At 34.3% G+C, this 6387-nt stretch overlaps 1 long non-coding RNA gene across 1 annotated transcript in view; it reads right to left on the reverse strand.

The window, feature by feature from the left end:
• LOC114078591 overlaps window positions 1–1523 on the reverse strand; it is a 40913-nt gene extending 39390 nt beyond the window's left edge. The window contains exon 1 of the long non-coding RNA XR_003580209.1: window positions 1386–1523. This is a non-coding gene — a long non-coding RNA (uncharacterized LOC114078591). The remainder of the gene's footprint in view (window positions 1–1385) is intronic.
• Between the last annotated feature and the right edge of the window lie 4864 nt (window positions 1524–6387).

Genomic DNA, 6387 nt, shown 5'->3' on the forward strand with positions numbered 1-6387 from the left:
CCAAAACGCGGCTGGATCAACGGACCTCGCGACGGACCGTCGTGGTCACGACGGACCGTCATGGACTCCGTCGTCCCAAACTTGTGCAATTTCTTCTACTGCTCTTCTTCATTACCCTCGACGGCAAGTATGACGGACCGTCATAGGCACTACGGTTCGTCGAGGGCCTTCGTTTCAAAACACTTCAATTCTTGGAATCTGGGTACTGGGATCACTTCTCTGAACTTCACGATGAACCTGCAGGACGGACCGTCATAGCCACGACGGACCGTCACAAGCTTCGTAATCCCACACTTGGTCAGACTTCCCCATCTACCTTCAGCAGCTGCACTACGCTGCCACCTATGGACCGTCACAAGCACGACGGACCGTCATCAGCTCCGTAGGTGGTCTCTTCTGCATTTCTTCGCTCAAAATCTCCGCATTCAGCTTTGGACAGATTTCCTGCAAAACAAAGAGAAACTTATATAAAAATTAGAACAAAAAGGCTTTTCGTACACACTAAACTTAAGGAAAAAGTATTAATTATACCGTGAAACCACGGTATATCAGCAAGATACTAACATGGAAAGGAAAAATCATAAAGGAACACACAGGCCTGCGAAAAAACTTGTACTTACTCTTTTACTGAAGAACTCTGGAGGGGACCTCGGACGACAATTTAACAGTCAGTACTGCAGTTTATTCGTGATAAAGACAAGGGGGGCAACCTTTTAAAACTCTAGGACCCCGATTCTCTCCCAGTATCGTTAATTGAACTAAGTAAATCGATGTAAGCACTAATGTTGTGATCTTTATCATCAATAACTTCATTCTAGACTTGGATGACATAGAACATTTCAGTTTTCCAAACAACTTTCTACTAAAGTTGTTTATTTTAGCCCCATTATGCCCAAATTCTTCCACCCCTTGGCATTAACTACTTTCTTAGCACATTTCTGCAAAATATTACACTATTGAACTCACAAGTTGTATTTCATGTTTTTCCCTCATTCACTCATCACGAACAATAATTATACCACACACAACAAGAAAGAATGAAAAACTAATATGAAACCAATTATTGGGGAAAACAAAAAAGAACGAAAAAACCCATATGAAACCCATTACTGGAAAAAACTAAAATTGAACAAAATCAAGCATTCCACAAAGCAATTCGTAGTTCTTATAATAAAAATCATACCTTTAAGAGATTGGAACACCAAGATAGGGTCTGAATAATTTCAATCGAAGCAAATCCACAACAAATCGTAAGAAGAGAACGGTGAATTTTTTGTTCTGTAATCAAACAATAGAGATATCGATAATCTTTTTATAACGTTTAGCAGAGAAACGTGGGTTACCACTATGCTAGTTTTCCTCTAACAAACCTTGGAGAGATTCACCTAATTAGATCTCTTCTTAGCTTATGTTCTTCAAAAATAACATGGGAGAGAAGGTGGTTGTGAAATTTCCTCCAACACTTCCTGATTTTTCTCTAACCATCTTTCCCGCTCAGTGTAGATGTGGAGAAAATTGAGCTTATCGATCTGTTCTTTTCTAAGAGAAAAAGATGGGAAAGAGGAAAGATTTTTTTTAATGAAATGGGAATATTGAAGAAATACACAATACACGTACGTATATACGTAGGCAGTACTGTTTCTTTTGGGAATAAAAGTGGAAGAGTGGTGACACGTGTGTGGATGAAAAATAAATAATGAAATTAAATTTTTTATAATTTTTTATTTATATAAATAATTATTAAATAAGTTGATACAAATTCTTTTAAATTCTGGATATTAAATATTAAAGTATGTAAATAATTAATAATTTGATATAAATTATTTTAATGTCTAGATAGTATATTAATACCTACTATACTAAATTAAAAAAAGGACCTTTAACGATGGGAAAAAATTTGTGTCGCTAAAACTACACTTTTAACGACCGGATTCATATTCCTTCGTTAAGAATTGGTCGTTAATAGTACAGTTTCTTGTAGTGTGATCCGACCTTCCCTATGTGGGAGGAATACTCCTCACTACTAGTTCACTCGGTGCAAGCTAGAATCCTTTTTTGATTTGTGATATCTCAATAGGAATTGCATGAGAACACCTTTCATTAAAACCCTCATATGTGATATTAGAACATTAACATCATTATATCATACTAAGAGACATAGGTACTTGATCACCAACCTTATATCATTACCTCTTAAGCACAATCTCACAATCAAATAATCAAGATATTTCAATTCAAAATCATACCAACCCTAATCAATCTTATCATAAGGTATACTTCAATATAACTTCATCTTTAAACACAAGTAATCATAATTGAAGTAAAGGTTTCAAATCACAAGACTTACCCCAATCTCCTTCACAAGCCATCATCATAGTCTTGACATAAAACAAGTCAATTCAATCCAATAATAGGTATAATAACATCCATAAATGGTAATTAACATAATAATAAAGTCAATTGAATCACTACACATCAATTCATCACTAGTTCATAACCCAGGGTTAGGGACTTGGGTAAATTTTATGTTCTACTTTCCCAACATGTTTAACTCATCAATAAATAGCATTATTGAATCATAATACATCATAATCTAAGTGCAATGACCAAAAGAAACCATAAACAATACTCTCTAGAAAGTCAATTTCATAATAGAAAGAAACCCACATGAAACTCATATTTTTTAAATCAGTTTTGGTAGAATCCTTTGGGAAAGGAATCCCAAAGGTTAAAGGATACCATAACTTATTAATTGCTGAAGATTTATTGATAAAATTAGTCTTATTGCTGCCCTAGAACCCTCCTTTACTTGATCTACTATTGTTAAACCCTCAAAATGAGCTAGGTTGAATTAGAGCCTAACATGTTGGATATGAGTTTATTAAGTACTTAAACGATCAATTAAGTTTTTAATAGTACGTATAATTTATATTAAAACATCAAAGAACATCCAAGACGTTCGAAAGTTGGTCTTTAGACGTGCTAGTGAATCCTTGTATGTTTGCCTTGTTTTTGTGTTATTTGGAGTTGAAAGACAGTGTAGTTGACCCTAGTATCCTAATGAAAATGTTATGGGTCAAAACGTCCAGGTCCGACCGCTCAAGGATTTCCCTAGGGGTCAACGAAAAGACCCCGATTTTTGTCCATCCAAGCTGCCCAAAGTTAGGAGCAGCTCTGCGATGCAGACTTGTTCCCCAATGATAATTCTGCAAAGATAAGTGAAGTTTGACTTGTCTGAAGTGTTCCAATCAATGTAAGGGTGTTTTGGATATTTTGGGGGTGTATTATATATTGATTTTAGGTCATTATAGACTCATTCCCCCATCATAAACCCCAACACCCATTAAGAAATCAAAAACCCCAAAACTCTTTCTTCTTCAAAAAACGCCAAAAAAGCCTGCATTGAAGTCGAAGCTCAAAAACATGTTATGGAGGTGGATTTTTGGAGCTTTCTTCTCTGATTTTCATGGTATTTCTATTGTAAAAGGTATGGTGATCCTTCATCCATATATAACCATTCATCAATGGAGTCCTTTTAATGCTTTTTCTAAACATGATTCTAAGTCAAAAATTCAATATTTCAATCTAGCCATGGGTTCACTGTTAAAGTGATTTAAAAAGCATTCTAATATTTAATATATGTTTAGTTACTGATTTTATGATGAATTTCTATCCAATATTATGAAGAACCCATTATCCTCCTAATTTCTGAAATTGGCCTATAATGTGGTTCTTATGATAATAATTTAATGTTTATAGAATGTTGATTAGATTTTATTGAATTGCTTATTGCTATTAGTATCTATATCAATTGAATATGAATTTTGGATAAATGATCAAAGATGATCATTAGCTTTGAGATTTGGTAAGTTGACCTATTTCCTCTAATTAGCTTAGAATGTATATTGAAATGTGGTGATTGGGATGGTTCACTTATGATGGCGGTGTTTACATTCTTCTACATCTTTATGCATTATGATCATGGCCTTGAAGGCATTAGATGCAAGATGAATTGATATAATGATTCTATGTGTAGGAAGTTGAAGGATTTAGCCTTCATTATAATATCATTATTTAAGTCAATTGGTGTTATGTGAAGTATATTAGTAGTATCCCACACTAGTTTCATGATTTAGGTGTGTGGATGATATTATGTATAGATGTGATGATTATTTTAGGGATAGGTGTGGTCGAAGAAGATTAATGTTGATGAGTACTCTTATAGAATGACGCCCACCTATATGAATCCTATAGGAATGTGTGATCAAAGTGTTATAGGAGTCTTTTATTCTAATGATTGAGTATGTTCTTATCTCCTCTGATGTAATGTGAGTGTGTGTAGTCTATAGTCCTTAATACAATATATGTGTGTATGACTTGAGACTTGAGGAATCTTGTACACATGTTGTTATCTTTAGAGGGTGGCTTCCTGAAAGCTATATAATAGCCATTATGTGATCATGTTGATCAATGTACACACATACATCATGCATATCTATGATTAGGGTAGATTTTTGGTGAATAGGGAAAGGACATTTCTCCTATGCATCATTATCTATTTTTATGCATGTAAATATAAGATTAAAGAAGTTATGAGCATGTGTTACTAGAGGTGTTTATGTGAAAGTATATCTCACATTCTATGACACACAAATGATGTATGCTTGTATGAATATGTGAAAGGGAATTCTCACAAGAAGTAGGGTCTATGATGAAAGAACATTCTCATCTTAGAACCCTTTGACTTATATGATGTATGAAGAAGCAAGCTCCTAATCCTTCTTTATGAATTATTTCACTAAAGGCTTAAATATATTATAAAGGGAGTTAGATCCTAGCATTGAGTGAACATGACAAATAAGAGTGGGATCTTCACGTTAGTAAGTCCGACTTCCCATAAGAGAACCTTCATGTTTAGAAAGTCCGGGTTCCCAACATAGATGTTTTCTCATGATATGTAAACCTTCACGCTAGTAACTCAAGGTATCTAGAAGCAATCTCCATGTTACATAACTACATTCCCTTGGAGGCTATAGATTTTGGATACCACTAATAGAGCTATGTACGATTGGTTGCACCGTAGGCAAGTGTTAACCCACTCTTTTTGGTATGGTAGTAGAACACCAGATTCCATGTTGCTCACATAGTCTATGTAAGTTATGGATAATTCTCCCGAAGGTTAATAAATCAATTAAGATAAGAATATGAATTCTTATCTAAATTCCTTGAGAAGTGTACTTAGCATAGGCAAGACAATGGACCATATATATGCACTACGGTAGATGACTTCAAGAAAGGATAGGAATGGAGCCTCTTATGAAGTAAAAACTTATGTTATGTATGAATTGTGTGAATGCATGTTAAGTGACTTTTCTATGTCAAAATATGAATTATGAGTATGCATGTTAATTGCACTTATTGCTTCTAACTGAGTTTACTTAGTATATATGGAGGTATGGGACTCTATGTGTACATTGCACAAGTAAGCTTGTGAAGGGGTTGTGGGAATGGTTTACTTATGATATGAACTAAACTAGTTATGACTAGGGTTTTAGTTAAGGAAAGAGTGCTTATTTGATGCTATGAAGTATGTGGCCTTATGTCTAGTTATAAATTAAAGTGTTATGACTTGTTAAGTATGTTATGCCTAGTCTAGGGTTACTTCTTAGGTAAATATGGTGGAAGTAGTTTTATGGGATTCTATGTACATTGCACTTGTGTGACTTAGAAGTTGTGTGAGGTTATGGTCTTTATGGGAAGTGTTGTCTATGATGTGCTTATGACTTATGAATATATGTGGTTGTGTCTATGAAGCATATATATGAAAGGCTATTGTAAGGTGACCTCAAGGTGATACATTCTACTAAGTACACTTGAGGGTTACTTAAGGAAAAAAGAAAGATAAAGTAGAAGTAATGTATTGTATGTATTGAATATGCCTCAAAGTACGATAAATGTTTTTATGTGCTATTATGACTAACATCATGTCTATATGATGTATGTGAACTATATTGAGCTTATATGTACCTATGTTCATGAAGTTTACTAAAAAGACATGTTGAATGATTTCAAATGATATGCCCTCTTTAAATGCATGTTTTTGCATGGTTCCCATACTTAGTGCATGTTTCTACCAATAGCATTCTTCTTCATCTTTTTACACAAAGTGTAGGTGGTGATGGTAGAGGATGTCTCCTATCTGAAGAGTTTGGATATATATTCCAAGTTCAAGTAAAGGGACCCTTGTGATTCAAGGGTTGCCTAGGTCAAGATGTTCCTTAAATTTATATTTTATGTTGATAAGGGACTTGTCGCCATTCTATTCTTTTTAGTTGTGTCTTTAGATGGAAAAGAGACTTAGAATATACTTATGATATTATATATATA

This window comes from Solanum pennellii, chromosome 9 (assembly GCF_001406875.1).
Source record: "Solanum pennellii chromosome 9, SPENNV200".
NCBI classification, from domain to species: Eukaryota; Viridiplantae; Streptophyta; class Magnoliopsida; order Solanales; family Solanaceae; genus Solanum; species Solanum pennellii.